The sequence below is a fragment of the Pithys albifrons genome, chromosome 1 (genome assembly GCF_047495875.1).
Source record: "Pithys albifrons albifrons isolate INPA30051 chromosome 1, PitAlb_v1, whole genome shotgun sequence".
NCBI lineage: Eukaryota > Metazoa > Chordata > Aves > Passeriformes > Thamnophilidae > Pithys > Pithys albifrons.
The window spans coordinates 83,419,859-83,437,877 of record NC_092458.1 but is presented as its reverse complement, the minus strand read 5'-3'; the positions used below and the strand labels follow the sequence as shown (position 1 = coordinate 83,437,877).

The window sequence follows — 18,019 nt, the reverse complement described above, 5'->3', positions numbered from 1 at the left end:
GATCCATTAGTAGGAATTGAAACTTGAAGAGGCATTGCCTGTTATGATTCTGTACTGATGCAAGTCTGAGTGGCTGAGATGTTCAGGCCAGAGGGAAAGAGCAAGAGAAACTGAGAATGGTGGTGACCTTGTCACACGCTGAATGGCAAATTCATGTTTTCTAAAAATAGTAACTCGTCTTTCCCAGGACACTAACCTGCACTGCAACTTCAGATTTGCTAGGAAATCTCCTCTTGGTCACGTACCAAACCACTTGATTCAAACACGGCAGTGCAATAAATTTGGAGACCTGCTCAAAAGTATATACATGATGAAACTCAGACCAGCATTACAGACCAACTGCTGACATTGACCATTTTGTGCGTCTCAAGTAATGCCTGCCATCTGACATCTTCCCACAATTCCATCTGTATCCCCAGAAAGGACAGACATTTCTTTCACAATTTCTTCAAGGATTTAGAGTGAAGATCCATTCTAAGGCAATGTGAAAAACCAAAATACTTTCCCCCAATATTCCTAAAGCCATACACACACAATGACTTTGGCAGCATGGCACCAGGATTTGAGTTATAGTGCTGCTCTTACTCTAGCATGACTACTTCCAGTTGAAATACAGATATTCAGTGAAGACAGATGCTGAGAGTGAAAGTCCCTTCTGTTGTGTGTGTGGGGGTGACCAGCATGACTATACATTCATGGAAACAGATGGAACAGTTTATGCTATACTCATGCATATTTAGTTTGCATTTGAGTGAAGACTAACAGATGCAATGTGTTATTTTATTTTTTAGGAAATATATGATTAGATATGGTTAATTTGCAGAGGGTAATGTGCTACATGCTCTTATTAAAAAGTCATATATTTATGCACATTTCTACCAGAAACATCCTTGTCTTGAAAAAGGAAGCTATCTCTTAAAAATGGAAAAGTTGACCTCTTTGAATTGGTACCTCAATTGTGTACCTGCTCCTTCTTTACAACTTCTTACAGATATTCATTAAGAAATCGAGATAAGAGGATATTGAAGACTGAATTGTGATCCTCCAGAAATTTACTCTCTGAAGCTGGTTAGACTTTTTTTATATGTCGCATATCCATCTTTAGAACTGCCTGAAAAGAGGTTGTAGCAAGGAGGGAGTCAGTCTCTTCTCCCAGGTAACAAGAGATAGGACAACAGGGAACGGCCTCAAGTGGCACCAAAGGAGGTTTAGTTTGGATATTAGGAAAAGTTTCTCAATCAAAAGGGTTGCAAGATGTAGAACAGGCTGTGCATGGAAGTGGTAGAGTACCATCCCTGGGGTGATTTAAAAGACACAGAGATGTGGCACTTGGGCACGTGGTTTAGTGGTAGGCTTGGCAGTGCTGGGTTAATGGTTGGACTTGATGATCTTAGAAAGCTTTTCCAACCTAAACTACTCTATGATTCTGCACCTAAATAATTTTATTGTTTTTGAGTACATCTCCTGGAAAATTGCATTTCATTCTGATCGTGTTGACAAGGTTTTCAGCATCTTAAACTTGACTGATCTTGATATTTAAATCATTATATAATGAGACGTTAGGTGAAATATTACTAGGTGGACACCTGCTTTTTAAGGCTGTCACTTACTTGGGCCTTAGGTAATTAATAGACACTTTCGATAGTTTTTCTTTTTGCCTTTGTGAAATAGCAACTGTTACATGGATATTTTTGCCGTGAATTTACTAAATAATACCATCTACTCAGTCACAAAGTTTTTTTTTTTAGTCCCATAAATTCAGTGGAATGACCATGCTAGAGGTATATACCGTCATTTCTTGAGTGTTTCAGGGGCTGGTGTCAGTAGTGTGTCAGATCAATTCTTATTCCCTGAAGATCTCAGTAGCATTTTGAATAGACTCGCCAAACTGGGTGTGACAGTCCTGGGGTCTAGTCCCAGCCTTTCCAATGACAGAGCAGGAAACATCAAGCAGATATAATTAACAGGGATGAAAATTCATCCCAAGGAACCACCTTGCCTTGTAGCTTCCCATGCATACACACACAGTTTGCAGACTTGCACATCATCACTTTGTAGACTTGTACACTGCCAATTTACAGCAGTTTTGTGACATTACTTCTCTTAACTTTTAGTAACAGAGAGTTATTACTCTAAGATTCAGATGCCTATAGTGTTGATGATGGCAGCCAGTTGGTTCAGTGCTAACTACAAATTGCTGATGAGACAGACAGCTTAGCACAAAAACCTGGGTCACCCTTTCCATTAAAGCATGGTGAGATTTTTAACATCCATGCAGAGCTGATGAAATCAAAGTCTCCTTCAAAGCAGCAACTCACAGTGCCCCATAGCTGTGTTTTCCTGCCCTGGTGGGATGAAAAGCCAAGCGAACTCCACTGATAAGTTCAGTCCAGTGGGAGTGTGACTCCCCCAACATCTGGCCCAGGCTTCACTGATGTTGCTCTCCCACAGGAACAGCCCTTATGTCAATTTATTAAGCAGAAGTGACGTTTTTCATGTTGTGTATTATAAGATCAGACCTATCTCAAGTAAATCATATCAGCCCACATGATCATCTCCTTCCACCCACTCCTTGTGTAAAACTTCCATCAGCAAAGCTTATATGCACTGAATTTGCACAATGAGTAGTTTGCCAGAAAAATAAAGGGCACAAGACTTGGCCTGTATATGAGAGATAGCTTCCTTTGTAGGATTGGGAAAGGAGGAAGGATTGTGATAAACATCATTACTAGCAAATAATTTTTCCCTTTTTCTGCAGTGAGTTTGTTATCTGCCTGCATGAAAGATCTTTTCAAGATGTTTCTAGTCCCCAAGGAAGTGAGAGACTAACAGAGTCTTCCCAATAATAATAAAAGAGGGATGTCAGGGGGGAGAAGAGTCTCTCTTGTTCCTCTAACACTTGACAAAGCACTTTGCTCCCCTTCTCAGCACTACTTTCCTAAGTCGTTTGGAAGGGAAATGAGTTTGCTTGCAGATATTTTTGTTCTCTAGCTAAAGAAACAAATGCGTTCACTGAATATAGCTCTGCCAAGAAAATAAGAACATGGGCAGGACTTTGAATGGAGTCACTGATGGGAATGAAGGAGAGGAACAGTTTGCTGTTTGAATTGCTCATCAGGAAGAAATAAAGGTGAAGAAAGGGAGGGAGGAAATGGAGTTGTCTGAGTGAGGATGCTGAATGCAAAATCTGAGTGGAAGAAAGAGTAAATGCTGAGAAGAAGCTGGATGAGTCTGAGTCATGCAACAGACTTTTTTTTCCCCCCTGAAGCTGTGTAAAATAGACTCTGCAATAACCCACCTTGCAAACCTTTCATGCACTTGTTATAGGAAATATGACCCCAGGGCAAGGTTGTGCCTTCAACAGATGGACAAAACCACATTTTTTTGTTCTCTCTCTTTCCCAAGTGGGTCTGGATTTCAATGGTTTTGAGTGGCATCTCACAGATTTTGTGGCATGTCCTGATAAAGGGAATTACTGATTACTTCCTAACTCCCTGTAGGACCACATAGAACCTCAGCAAATCCTAACTCCTGGTCATTTCCATACCAACTTTCCTAGCACAGTGATATTTTCAAAATACTCCCTGCTTTCAAATTCCCTGTAATTCCTAACACTCTTAAAAATATTAGAAACCAGAGCCACTAGCCAGTTTTCCAGTTTTCAGATAGTATTTTTGCAACTGAAGATATGTCTGCATATTTCCAAAAACATGCAAGTAAGGAATCCGATATTTTTTTTTCTACATCCTAGTCTGGAATACTATTCATAGGCTTATCTAGATTTGAAAATGTACCAATATAATTATTCTGGGAAAATTGTTTGGAATTACTCATTTCAAAGTAACTGTCTATGCGGAATCAGAAAGATCAGACAGATATTTGTGCCGAAAGAAGCAACACTGAAACAATTATTTCATAACAGCCTTATTAGCACATTTCCAGTTGGAGAGGAGCTGGTATAAACAGGAAGCAAGCAAACCCTATTGTCTCTCTCCTTCCTCACAGCCTTGTTTTACAGCCGAATAAGCAATAATGAGGCTGTAGATCTATGTCTTCTTCTTGGAATCCAAAGGCTTTACAGAGTCTGTTGGATGAATTTCAACACCCTGTTCAAGTCCAAGGAGGAAATAAGCTCTTCCAGAAATTCACCAATCTTCCGTTTTCTTCTTTGAGTCTGGCTGTAGCTCAAGGGAACCTTATGGACCATCTGTCCCTCCTATCCTCTCAACCCCCACACACCACCATCGATAAGACATCAATTTGAGAAGCAGCTCTGGGAGAGATTTTTTTAGTAGTTTCTCCAGGAAAGCATCTGAGTGATTTCTCTGCAGAATCTATCTGTTCTCTGTGTCTGCTAGGGAAAAGGGGTATTGACCTCTTCCTATCTCTAACCTGATCTGGATATTCTCCCAAACAATGCAAATATATTGGCAAGATCTTTAGACAAAGCCAAGAATGGATTAACCAAATCCAATTCAGGGAGGACACTGATAAACATTACACGGCTCAGGAGAGCATTAAAGGTTTGGAAAACATTACTTACAGTGAGAAACTCCAGAAAAAAAATAAAAGAAGGTTAAGGCTGGGTTCATCATTGTCTATAGGGACATGAATCTATCGGAGTACTTCCCAGGAGCAAAAATAAATGGTAATGCTAGGGTGTCTTTGGGAGCCCTTCCTGAATATCTTCTCTTACTTTTTGTGTTTATATGGGACCAATCATAATCTGATGCAGAGAGTGCAAAACGCTGATGACAATGATTAAGATAAAAATGATCTGGGGCTGCATTTGCTTCAGACTCCAGACCATGGCTCTTTCAAAAAGTCTTCAAAAAAGGCTTCTGCTCTAAGGTGGTAAAATATCACCCTAGGAAAAACCACTAATCCCTGCTGAAATATTTCTTTGGGGACTAATCTTTTACATATTCATGAAGTTTACAGAGAGAAGTTAGTCCAAACTCTTCTGTTACAGTTTTCCAATAGATAGTCACTGAAATGTTGAGAAGCATTGTACTGAGTTGCAGTACTTACAACCTCAATATCTAGCGTTTTAGCTCCAGTAACACTCTAACGATCCAGCGATACTTTAATTGTTCATAATATTGATAGTTTTTACCAAATAAGGACTGGGTTCATCCATTTATACTAAAGGAGTAAGACTGTCCAGTAAGGTTTACCAGGTTTCTGCTTCAATTAACTCAAATCTCGAGGTCTAACAGTTCACACACATGACTCCCAACAAAGGGAGCTATGAAAATATCCCATTCAGCTGCAGAACCCATGGAGTTTTTGAGGTTTTTGCTTTCTCTATTCTCATAAGGCAAATTACCAAAGAGAGCAAATTGAGTCCTGACTTGAAAACAGTCAGCATACCAGTGGAAGGGTTCCTATGCAGACAGAGTGGCAAGGACTTCCCTCAGGGGAACCACACTTGATGGACAGTCGACAGCCAAAAATATTCAAATGAGGTTGAGGGACACTGTGGCTTGGGAGGAGAAAAGGAGGGCACATTTTCCCTGCTGCTGTGTGTCACAACAAGTCAGGTTTAGGCATATAATTTACTAATACATACATCTTTATTCTGTTTGCATAAATGTTTAAGTTAATCTTTTCCAACCAAACCCTCTTTATCAATCAAACTTCTAGTATGCTTCTCTACAGCACCATCAGGGGGCATTCCTCTAAGCCTCTTCCCCATTCTTCTTTGGAGACTGATTCCATGCCCAGTTTTCTACTCTCCTGACACCATGAGTAAGTGTCTGCAATACTCAAGGTCATTACATTCCTTTCCCTGAGAAATGGCCCAGGATTAACACTCCTTCAAACTTTTACAAACACAGCACTCATTTCATAACAGTCTTCCAACACATGATGGGTCAAATCACCAGTCTGAGAAACAGTCTTCTTTAAGGACAGGTGAGGAATGCATAGACCAAATTGCACATGTTCCAGAGGGAACACCTTGTACTAAGTGCCAAGGAGGAGTAAAACCAGTGACAGGTAAAGTTTGCTTTGTTGAGTGCTAATAAAACTAATGGGGTATGTTTATGTAGCGCCTTTCATTCCAGATGATCAAGTGCCTTGTGAGCCTTAATCATTTCACCCATCACTGAACTGCAGACACCTCTGGGGTGGAACATTAACAGCTGCTTGGTAGAGCACAGCAGCAAACCAGAGCAATGTAATGGAGGAGAAACACCCTGTCCAACTACAGAAGCAAAGGGAATTTTATTGAGTGATATGTGATTATGCAAAGAAGAGAGGGGGAGACATTTCTCTTCATATTCCAGTTTTGGGCTAGGCTGTTTTTTCAGCCTCTGAAAAAGGGAATCAGCAGCCTTGTCTGGCTTTGAGTTTGAAGTTGAATCTCATTTTACTTTCCATCCTAAGAAAGAAGCAAAACTCCCAGAAGAAAAAAGCATCTTGAACTTTTTGTGGGCTTCCAGATTCCCATTCTTTCAGATGAGGATTACCATTTGCCTCCTTCAGACATGTAAAGCAAACTAGAACCAAACTAAGATTGTAGCTGGAGATGAATGTTCAGTACGTACATGTTCCTTACAAGCAACACGATGCTCTCTCAGCTATAAAATCTGTACATTATATAAGTGAGAGAAATCATTGTCCCTAAACTATTTGTGGCAGGGTGGTATGATTTAAATGGAAATCATGGTTTAAACCAGGAAACAGAGAATCTTGATTTAAATAATCAGTTTTAATCTTGTTTTGCATGTGTGCTTTTCAGTTATTTTCTTTTAAAACTGGTTGATTCTCACTGATTGCTATAATTTGCTGCTTCTTTATGCTAAATCAAAAAGTATCTTATATCTATACATATTTATTTCCAGCAATTATATAGTTTAGCATGCATTTATTCAGATTCCTACTTTTTTACATTTTTTATGAAGAGAAAATGGTGAACAACATATTTCTTATTCAGTAGGTGATTACTAGCTTTTTGAGGGTTTTTTTTGTTGTTTTGCATTTATTTGGAACTCACATCAAAGCTGCATTTAAATGGAAACTGGAATTTGGTCATAATTTCACCCTCCTCCTTGCAAAGTAAGGGTAATAAAGCTACTCAAACATGCTGGAGATTGGAGAAGAAAATAAGTCTTGCACAGAAAATGAGTTGGTGTGAACAAAGACAGCGCTCGTTGTCACTGGGGAGCTGGAACAGAGGTGCATTTCCAAGAGGGCTTGGCAATGTTTCCTCCTCAGTGGTAATGTTGGCTTAAATAGCTCCCAGGTGTTTTTGTTACAGCACTCTCCATCACTGGCCCATATTTGCCTTAGGTCAGGAAGATTTTCTGTTGGGTGGGATTTGTGCTGCTGTATCCTGGATTGAACTGATCTCTCCATGGGACAGGAGTGGAGTGGCAGCTCTGAAATCAGAGCTCTCTGTGCTGGCACCCTTGAGGAAAGGCCTTAACTCGTATACTTTTGGGGGATAAATAAGAGCTGGACTCCATGAACAGTTGCATTATCATGACCGTGGGAGTGGAGAACCCCTGCAAAGGCATGGCAATGGGTACTCATAGTGGCAACCTCTTAGATCAGTTGTGCTTCCAGATGTAATCATAGGATCACAGAATGATTTGTTTGAAAAGGACCTTTAAGATCATCTAGTTCCAGTTGCATGGGCAAGGACACCTTCCACAGACCAGGTTGCTCAGAACCCCATCCAGCCTGGCCTTGAACACTTCCACGGATGAGGCATCCACAACTTCCCTGGGCAACCTGTGCCAGTGCCTCACCAGCCTCACAGTAAAGAATTTCTTCCTAACGTCTAATCTAAATCTCTTGTCTGTTAGTTTAAAACTGCTCCCCATTGTCCTGTCACTATTGGCCTCTGTAAAAAATTAGGAATTATTGCTTTCTTTTTATATACATGATTCAATACAATCTGCACTAGGATGGAAAAAAGAAAACAACTTGCCCTAGAGCATATAATTAAAGTTTTTAGGGGCAGTCCAAAGAAACACAGAAAACTTTGTAGAATTAGGGCAGTAATGCATTTTCAATCACTGCCCTTGATTGAATAAAGTTGCTAAAAGTTAATCAAAATCCTCTGAGAAATAAAGCAATGAGATTTTAATGAACAAATTCTCATGGCAGAAGCAATGCTTTCCTTTATTTGGAGCTCAGTGTGCACCTCTGGGCACGGGTAAAACAAAAATAACGTGTTCCTTCCTCTCACTTTGTTCTGCTTACGTATGGAGACACATCTTCACTGAAAGAAGCAAAGCCAGATACCTCAAGGGATATGGGAGGAGGCTGAACCAGATGTGGACAAACACTCTGTGTCTGGACTCAGAAGCAGATCCAGTTGTCCAAATAGGAATTCAGAAATACAGACATGAGAATCTGGAATGCACAGATTTGCTTCCAGATTATTTGGCAGTTTGTCTGCAGTATTAATAAATGCAATTATTTTCCTTAAAAAAGATCTCCATGACAGAGCAGTTTAAAGCAGTGAAGGAAAGGACAAAAATTAATGGTGTAATTGTAAAGACCAGTAAATTCTTATCTGTTAATGCTGTTTCTACATGCTCTCTTCACCAATATACTCATGCTATTAATGAGTTTCTAGACTTCGTACCTTTTTTTTCATGCCTCATGGCTTTACCATCATCACAGTAATAATAATGTGAAACCTACACACTAACCTATATTGAACTGCAGTTCATTACAGGAGAATAATGCTGAGAAAGGCTTTAATGTCAGCATCCTTTCAGATGCAGATTACAGTAATACAAAAATTATATTCTCTATGCGACATACCATATGGGAATAAAAATAATAACACAAGAACATGGAAAGACTTCTTTTCCTCTAGAGACAAAGAGGCCAGCAATGAGATAAATTAGCCCTGGAAATCAGTGGGAATTCTTTCACTGTGGAACAAAATCAAGACACTGATCACTAATGCAGCAATTGAAGTTTTAAACTCGGATTGCTCCCTGGTGCCTTCACCTCTTAAATGGGGAGCAAAGATGCTGCTGGTTCCCTCTGTGGTGCGATGAAAAGGACAACCTGCTCTTGAATTGGTTGAATCCTGCCTGACAGACAGTGACATCCACATTTGAAAGACTGTTTTACACCCCAGGGGCAAGGAGTTGGTTGAATGTGGAGGGAGATTAAGGGCCTGTTGTCCTAAACCTTTTCAATTTACTGTCTCATTGAGGTAAAATTTTTTCTGAGATTTGGGAAGAAGTGAGGTGGTGACTCATTCACTTTCAAGATGCATCTCAGGGCTAATATCTAAAAAAGGACAAAAATATAAGAGGACAGAAAATACGAGGAGTCCATCTTCGAGAATGTCAGTGGTTAGAAAGTTGGACCACAAGTAAGGAAGATATAACAGCCTTCAAGGGAGACATTTTTCGGTTAAGAATGTAGCATTTGATGGTCACACAGTTAAAAATCTCCTTTTCAGGACTAATATTCTTCATAGGAATATTAGTATCTTTATGGTTTGAGAGCCTGAAGGCACATTCCTTCCCCTGGCCTTCACATTTCAAGTGATCACCCGAGTCTCTCAATATCTCTGTAAGGTGGCTTCAGTAAAATGCAATATCCAAGCAATCCCCATGTACTGTTAAAATTGGGAATTTTTTGCAAATCCTATCTGGAAAGGAGCAGGGTAAGAGTTATGAGAAGCTGAAACAAGGAAGGATATTAGTGAAAATTCCCATCTGGATTTGGTACTCTTTTTTGTAGTTCTTCACTAACTTTTGCAATCAAGGATGGATCTTCAGTGGTTAGGGTTCTGTCTAATTTTTATTTCAGGATGAGACATCTTGTTAACATTAAGGTTACAACTGATAGGAGGCAAGTGAAAGTTGACAGCCAGCAGATGCCTGATCTTGACTGGGTAATTCTAATTTATTCTTGTCTTTCCCTGCTAAAAGCTATAAGGGAAACTAAATAAAGTATAGCTCATAGTACAATTTTTATTATTATTTATTGTGATTTTTTTTTAAAATCTCATTTCTGAATACTCCAGAGTCTGAATATCACATTTTTTGCCTACATAGTTTGCAGAAGATCCATGTCTGAAGCACACATTCATTTACTGGAAGTGCCTTGTAATGCACTGCTTAATTCAAAGGAGAAAAAAAAAGAGATGATGCTGCTGCAACCACGGTAGCAATATTAACAATAGAGTGTATGAAGCCCGAAAGGAAATTACTCAGCAAAACATGGCAATAAAAAGAAAAGTCACCATGGATTTTCATCTGGGGTATTAACAAACAATTTGTAATGCTGAGATTATACAGTAATTCTGGCACTGCTAATTGTGCTGATATATTGAACTCTACTTTGGGCCAGTGATTTGAGTCAACATGACTTGGGAAATAGGAAATTGAATGTAAAGAAGACAGTAAAAATCCTTCCTCTGCAGAGGGTCAGAGCAATTTAGGAAAACCTTGTGAGGCCCCTGGTAGCAAACACAGACAACATTAGGAGATGAGCTCTCAACAACCAAAGGGAACAAGGAAAACACACAAGAATAATTATTGTTTGCCTAAAACTCTTAGCTGTTGTAAAACAGCTCTGAAAAGAAAATATTTGGAAAAAGCTGATGAAATTCTGGAGTATACGGCTTGATCAAGACAACTGGCCTCTGGAGCTGGTGGACAGGGAGAGGGAGCTGAATACCCTTCCTGTATTCTAGGAGGAAATAGTGACCGACTTACTGAGCCAGCTGGATCCTAACAAGTCTATGGGACCAGACAGTATCCATCCCAGGGTGATGAAGGAGCTGGCAGAAGAGCTTGCCAAACTGCTCTCCATCATCTTCCAACAGTCCTGGCTCTCTGGGGAGGTCCCAGATGATCGGAGGTTGGCGAATGTCACCCCAATCCACAAAAAGGGCTGCAGGCAGGACCCTGGCAACTACAGGCCTGTCAGCCTGACCTCCGTGCCTGGCAGGGTTATGGAGCAGTTCATCCTGAGTGCAATCACACAGCACCTTCAGGGTGGACAAGGGATTAGACCCAGCCAGCATGGGTTTAGGAGGGGCAGGTCCTGTCTGACCAACCTGATCTCTTTCTACGATCAGGTGACCCACCTGGTGGATGAGGGGAAGGCTGTGGATGTGGTCTATCTGGACTTCAGCAAGGCCTTTGATACTGTCTACCCTAATATGCTCAAGGAAAAGCTGGTAGCCCATGGCCTGGACAAGTGTACCCTCTCCTGGATTAAGAGCTGGCTGGAGGGTCGGGCCCAGAGAGTGCTGGTGAACGGAGCTGCATCCAGCTGGCGGCCGGTCACCAGTGGTGTTCCCCAGGGGTCTGTGTTGGGTCCAGTCCTGTTTAACATCTTTATTGATGATTTAGATGAGGGAATTGAGTCCATCATCAGCAAATTTGCTGATGACACCAAGCTGGGAGGGAGTGTCGACCTGCTGGAAGGCAGGAGGGCTCTGCAGAGGGATCTGGATAGACTTGAGAGATAGGCTGATTCCAATGGGATGAAGTTCAACAAGGCCAAGTGCCGGGTCCTGCACTTTGGCCACAACAACCCCATGCAGCGCTACAGGCTGGGCACAGAGTGGCTGGAGAGCAGCCAGGCAGAAAGGGACCTTGGAGTACTAATTGACAGGAAGCTCAACATGAGCCAACAGTGTGCCCAGGTGGCCAAGAAGGCCAATGGGATCCTGTCCTGTATCAAAAATAGCGTGGCCAGCAGGACCAGGGCAGTGATCCTTCCCCTGTACTCTGCATTGGTGAGGCCACACCTTGAGTACTGTGTTCAGTTCTGGGCCCCTCAGTTCAGAAAGGATATTGAGGGGCTGAAGCGGGTCCAGAGAAGAGCAACAAGGCTGCTGAAGGGACTGGAGCACAAGTCCTATGGGGAGAGGCTGAGGGAGCTGGGGTTGTTTAGCCTGGAGAAGAGGAGGCTCAGAGGTGACCTCATCACTGTCTATAACTACCTGAAGGGAAGTTATAGCCAGGTGGGGGCTGGTCTCTTCTCCCAGGCACTCAGCAATAGGACAAGGGGGCATGGGCTTAAACTCTGCCAGGGGAAATTTAAGTTGGATATCAGAAAAAAATTCTTTCCAGAGAGAGTAATCAGGCATTGGAATGGGCTCCCCAGAGAGGTGGTAGATTCACCATCCCTAGAGATTTTTAAACACAGATTGGATGTGGCGCTGGGTGCCATGATCTAGTAAATGGACTAGAGTTGGACCAAGGGTTGGACTCGATGATCTTGGAGGTCTTTTCCAACCCAATCGATTCTATGATTCTATGATTCTATGATTCTATGATCATAGAGCTGGTCTTCTGATTTAATAGGAAGGCAAAATGGATACCAGAAACCTAGCAGCAAAGAGCATGTTGTGCTGTATTTAACCAAGAGTATTGGAATTTATACAACTCAGACATGCTGTTTTGCAAAAACACACAGTTACTACCATGCACCTAGAAGTTGATATACCTCTGCTGAATGGCAACAGGAGCCTTCAAAGACTGTGGTGCACTCTGTATCAGTCACCACTGAACAAATTAAAGCATCAGTTAGATTTCTTAACAACCCAGGAGAAATAAAATCATATAATTTCTTTGGTGTTCCTTGTTTGAGACACTTGTCTTTAATTATTTCCTGCTTTAGTACACCCCTGTGTTTCTAATATGTTCTATAAGCATTCATTCAGTTCTGTTGAGTCCTCATACCCTATGCAGTTTCTTAAGCACTCCTTCCAGCAGCAGCGATGGCTTAAGAAGTGTGGAAGCAGAGAATGCAATGGTTACTGCAAGAAACATTCTTAAATCTTGTGCTACGTCAATTAAAATGGCTAAGAGTTGAGTCTGTGACAGCAGAGCAGGCAGAGCTATCCCATGAGCTTTAAAGCTCTTGTTTGTCACTGTGCTTCAGTTTTACAAAAGCTTATGAGAATTTTCCAGAAAGGCAATTTATTTGATGCGAAATTAAAAGTCAGCTGTGACATATCCACTACCTTTCTGGTCAAGTTGGTAAGGCTTGGAGAGCAGGTTTGGATATTGGGTTGTTTGTTTGCTTGACAGTTTTAAAATTCATTTAAATACATCCCAGAACAGTAGTGATTAAAGGAAAAAAATTATAGAATGTTTTGGGTAGGAAGGGACCTTAAAGACCATCTAGTCCCAATTCCCCTGCCATGGGCAGCGACACCTTCCACTAGATCAGGTTGCTCAGAGACTCATCCAGCCTGGCCACGATCAATTCCAAGGATGGGATTGAAGGGAAAATATTCCCTTTTGTAGGATGTGAGTCCAAAATAAATTGGTGCTCTTAATCTTCTCACCAGTGTCTGTATTACTGTGGTCACCACATCACTTTTGGCATTGACTGGTTCTTTCAGAGGTGGAGCTAGAGACAAATGAATCCTGAGATTAAACTGCTCTTCCTAAACAGAGGTGATCAACAGATATGTGGTGGAAGTGTTGGGGTGATCATACCTGCATTCAGTTCACTGTTAAAAGGGTGGTTTGAGTCCAGTATTGCCATTTTCAACCCTTTTGCCAACATGGAAGGTAGGCAGAAGTTTTTGCAGGATGACTTTTGCTACATGGTTTTAAGTTATGAAGATGAAAGGAAGTCCTACAGAGCAATTTTACAGCAAAGGTCCTGCATCCTGAATTTTGGCTTCCAGATCTGGAATTTTATTTCATGTCTAATGATCTCTCAGTTGGATGAAGTCACACTCCGGCAACACTTCTACTGCAAGAATTTTTTTCCATGATAGATCACAGTTGAGCATCTTGATCAGTTGAACCGTCTTGAGTCATCTGATTTTGATCATCCTGCCTATGAGATCCTTCTGGTGGTTTGACACTGCCCACTTTTTTCCCAAGAGGAGATAATGACAGAGAGAAGCGCCAGCTCCACTCTGCCTGGCATTAATCTCTGTTGACTTGTCTTGCTAAGGAAGAAAACTGCTTCCCTCTCTTCTGTTCCTTCTCACATTTAACCAACTATCTGCCTCGGTGGATATTAACACTGAGCGCAGATCATGAGTAAAGTGAATCCTTAATTTGTTGCAGCTGCTTTGGAACAGTTGAAAGTTAAGCTGCCTTTTTTTTTCTTTTAATGGCTGCAACTCCATTTTCACAAAGACAAATTTTAAAATTGCAGTTCAGCAGGTCTAATGTAATCTTGCAGTGATTGCACTGAGTAAAACAGTAAGTTCATTATCACACTGAAGGCAGAGGAAAAAGTGGTTTTGACTTTTGGTTACTGCTGGTTTTTGTTGGTGATGGTGGGTTTTGTTGTTTTTTTTCTTGTGGGGTGGGATTTTATATTGGATTATCTACATTTTCTGCCCATGTCTCAAGTTCAAATCTCTCCAGGGATTACCAGCATGATTCCTAACACTTTGGGTGGATCTCAGTTAAGATCTTCCTTATAGACCCAGAGGAAATATTCACAGCCCATTTCATGGGTGCTCACACACAAACACTGGGCATCTCCACAACTGTTAGGAGTACCCTAGGCAGTACAAAAGTCTGAGGTGCTCAAAGCCCAGCCTAAACAGTCATGCATGGCCCTAAAGTCAAAGAAAACACAACAATGCTACAGACACTGAAACTGGAGAAAGAGGGAGGCTTGAGAGATCAGCATGGAAAGCCACTCTGACTGAGCCAGCATCTAGTCTAGACCATTCTCAGCAATTATTTATTTTACACTCAAAAACTTCTAGTACTGGTGTTCCTCAGACTCCTCTGACTATTACCTCTGATGCCTAACTCCTTACAAACTGTATATGAGGAGATCAGGATTTAGGTGGCTTTGTTCAGCTACTAGAAGATATTGCTAAAAGGAGACCTAGCTGCTGTGTTTTATTTTAGGTATGAGTGATATTCAGAAGATGGAGTCAGACTGTTCTTGGAGATGCCCAGTGGAAGCAATGGACATGAGTCGTGGCAGTGGAAATCCCTACTAGCTCTTAGGAGAAGAGTTGTTCACAGCAAGTATGGTCACCACCAGAACCAGGATACAGAGTTGTAGCCTCTCCATCCTGGAAAATACTGAAAGTATAACTGAACAAGGCCCTGAGTGACCCAATCTGACCTCAAAGTTAGCCCTGGTTTAAGCAGGAGATGGACCAGAGACCTTCAGCAATGCCTTCCAATATATTCTCTTGTACTCTATTTTTATGATGATATTCTTCTGATTAGAAGTATTTTTTTTTCTAGGATGTAACTAAATTTCTGTGAAACAAGTCAGTTTCTGCAGGACTATTACTTTATTCTTCTTTGCTGTGCTCTTTTCTGTAGTAAACAATTGCTGGCTCACTACAAAGGCTGTTCAGGGTTACCTAAGGTAGCACCAGTAAAGTCCAGGCTTTGATCCAAATGACCACTTCAGGAACTTCTTTTCCTTGAATCAGTCTTGCTGAGAAATAGTGCAAAACAGTATGGGAAAAAGGTTCTTCTAACATCATTGCTAGACTTCCAGGAACCAAACTCCCCTCCGTGCTTGGGTCTGAACTGTTAATGGGAGTTCACAGTTACATCTCAGCCCAGATGGTCATGCTGCAGAAAAGGTATGAGCTATATAAAGTGCTACATCAGCAGCACATAATGATTGCACCATCCCCAGACAAGGTGCAGCAATTTGAGCTGTCCCCTCTGTCCCTTCACTCTGCAAAGTGACTATCCAGGTCAATCAAAATGCACTACCCACTGGAGGGGAAGCAGTTGTGACTGATTGGGTGTGCAGGATCTGAGCTCAGGATGATGTCAGAGTTATAATTCAACTATTCAGTGAAAACAAATTCTTAACCTAATAAAAGCAATCAGCCTTCTGGGAACTTTCTAGTGGAAGGTGTCCCTGTTCATAGCAAGGGGTTGGAACTAGATGATCTTTAAGGTTCCTTCCAGCCCAAAACATTCTGGGATTCTGTGAAAGCCTGGGAACAATTTAGATAAAGCTATGCATGACTTTCCATGTCAGCTGCTTGTGCAAGGGATTTATGGATTGCAATATGCCGTGGAACCTGAGCACTTCAGAAGTTTCCTTAAAAACAGAGGGGTGAATTGTGACTGCATTTTCTGAGAATCATATCTGTTCCTTCAAGGCATCACCATTCCTCAAATAAAACCAAAGCTGATTTTCAAGGGAGCCAGACCTCCCCTTTTCCAAGAACACAATAAATGTCTTGGTAGAATCATGTTTCAACAGCTTTGGATTTACAAACTTCAGAAGTAAATTCTGATTATTTGTTCTGGATAAATAATGAACAGCATAAAAATTGCTGACATTGACCTTCATTGGAAAAGTTAGTTTAATGGGTCCCATAAAATCTTCTATTGATGGCAGGTTTATAAAGTCCATATTGACTTCAGCTAAAGGCTATAACTTCTATCAATACTGTCAACAATTAATATTGACTCATAAAGGTATCTTGTAAACTGAGTCATAGCATTATGTTACTTTATGTTTCCATTAGCAAAATTTCATGCCTTCTTGCAAACATTTCTCCTATAAATCTGGGTTTCCTCAAAATAGCCTGTGTGATAGGTAGCAGCCCAAAGTAACACTGCTTATGTGCAGATGAAGGAAACGCAGAGCAACTTTTGTGTTAGTCAGACAAAGCTTCTGAGAGGATATCAGGCTTTATTTGCAGGTCTCAGGTTGTGAGGGTCTTGTGCACAAAAGTTTCTCACACCTTTATCTGTGCCAAGCAATTACAAAAAGAAAATGCTCAAATTTTGTGTACAGTTCAGAATTTTCCTTAATCCTTGTTCTTCCTCCATTGCAACCTTTGTTTGGATATGTTTTACACTACCAATTCAAGTGCAATCCCTATATTGAAATAAAATGTCTTTCTCTCAGTTCTGGACCAGTTTTTCTGAACTGAGCCTGGCTGATGTCCATGACATCTTCCCAGGGAACTCTAAGCATCACATGAAGCTCACCACTAACGCAGTTTGGATTGTGATATCTTCCCTCAAGTCCCACTACCTCTTCTTTTTTTTTTCGATATGAGCAATACAATTCCATACTGGACCCCATAGTGATTTAGATTTTATTTGTGCTACACAGATTTTGTATTTTTGCATATGATACAGCCTTTCTTATTCAAAACACCCAATATCTAGGACTGCAAATGCTAAGAGCCCAAAGAAACTCATTCTACATTCGTACAGCACTGTATGTTCCCCACTTTTCTCATTTTCCTTTTTCTAATTGCTATGAAACGATGGTTCTGATTGGTTAGTATGTCACTGAAATGGAAAGAAGAGGAGTTCAAGGTTGTCTCTATCCTGACATGAGTATTACTGACTCATTGATTTCAGAGAAGCCTTTCAAGGCATGTGAAGTTGCTAATGTGTTGTTGCTAATACAATTTCATTTTTAAGTGATCGGTAGGTACAAAGCCGCATTTGCAAGTACAGAGATAGCATTACAGAAACGAGAGAAAAAGACTCTAGCAAATAATGCAATTCTTCTCTCTTAAGAAAAAAAAACTTAACAAAAACCAACCAAACAAAAAACTCCTGAAAAACCATCAAACCCTAAAATTCTGTATTTTGATCTTTGGAGTAGGCACAGAAATAAAAACATATGGGATAGGATCACAGCTGCTCACACACCACCATGGAAAGCACAAGAGAGAATGGGAAGAAAGAATGGGAAGAAAGTGCAACGTGTTTGCTTTTGGTTGTTTTCCAGTGAGTATGCAAAACTCTAATTGACTCTGACGATCCCTCTGATTTTTCATCAAAACACAAGGATCAGAAGGTAGATAATATAACTTAGCACTGCGTGTCTGCCTGTAAGATATTACACGAAGAAACTTAAAAAAAATGGTAAAGATAATTTAAAAAGATTCTTCTGTACATCCCTTAAGCAGAAGGCCATTTATCTTTGAACTCTGCCTAATATATCATTATCTCTGAGCAGAAACTTAATAAGCTTCTACTGTAATTTTGTTGGAGTTAAACATAAAATCATGTGGGTGGTGTATGTTTCACCATGTCATGGCTTCCAGAGGAAAACTTATCATCATTTGTCACTATAATAC

The 18,019-nt window shown here is 40.8% G+C and overlaps 1 protein-coding gene across 4 annotated transcripts in view; it reads right to left on the bottom strand.

Moving 5' to 3' along the window:
• Nucleotides 1-18,019, bottom strand: part of TENM4 (teneurin transmembrane protein 4) — a 614,726-nt gene that overhangs the window by 341,143 nt on the left and 255,564 nt on the right. The gene's annotated exons all lie outside the window — the stretch shown is intronic.